This window comes from Arachis duranensis, chromosome 1, assembly GCF_000817695.3.
Source record: "Arachis duranensis cultivar V14167 chromosome 1, aradu.V14167.gnm2.J7QH, whole genome shotgun sequence".
NCBI lineage: Eukaryota > Viridiplantae > Streptophyta > Magnoliopsida > Fabales > Fabaceae > Arachis > Arachis duranensis.
Window position 1 is genome coordinate 13,301,232 of NC_029772.3, and position 970 is coordinate 13,302,201.

Sequence of the window (970 nt, forward strand, 5' to 3'; positions counted from 1 at the left end):
GTTCCAACATGGGACAACTAAGGGTGGAGCACCAAGAACATTCCATCCTCCTCTATGAAATAAGAGAAGATCAAAGAATCATGAGAGAGGAGCAACAAAGGCAAGGAAGAGACATTGAAAGACAAGGAAGAGACGTTGAGGAGCTCAAGCACTCCATAAGATCTTCAAGAGGAAGAACAAGCCGCCATCACTAAGGCGGACCCGTTCTTTAATCTCCTTGTTCCTTATTTTCCTATTTTTCGAAAATTATGCTTATGATTATCTATGTTTGTGTCTTGTGATCATTAGTGTCTTAGTGTCTATGCCTTAAAGTTATGAATGTCCTATGAATCCATCACCTTTCTTAAATAAAAATGTGCTTAATTGCTAAAAGAAAGAATTGCATGAATTTTGAATTTTATAACAGATTAATTATTTTGATGTGGTGGCAATACTTTTGTTTTCTGAATGTATGCTTAAACAGTGCATATGTCTTTTGAATTTGTTGTTCATGAATGTTGGCTCTTGAAAGAATGTTCATGAATGTTAAAATTGTTGGCTCTTGAAAGAATGATGAAAAAGGAGACATGTTACTGAGGATCTGAAAAATCATAAAAATGATTCTTGAAGCAAGAAAAAGCAGTGAATACAAAAAAAGGGAGAAAAGAAAAACGAAAAAAAAGAAGAAAAAAAAGAGAAAAACGAAAAAAAAAGAAGAGAGAGAAAAGAAAAAATAAAGTTGTGATCCAAGGCAAAAAGAGTGTGCTTAAGAACCCTGGACACCTCTAATTGGGGACTCTAGCAAAGCTGAGCCACAATCTAAAAAGGTTCACCCAATTATGTGTCTGTGGCATGTATGTATCCGGTGGTAATACTGGAAGACAGGGTGCTTTGGGCCACGGCCAAGACTCATAAAGTAGCTGTGTTCAAGAATCATCATACTTAACTAGGAGAATCAATGACACTATCTAGATTCTGAGTTCCTAAAGAA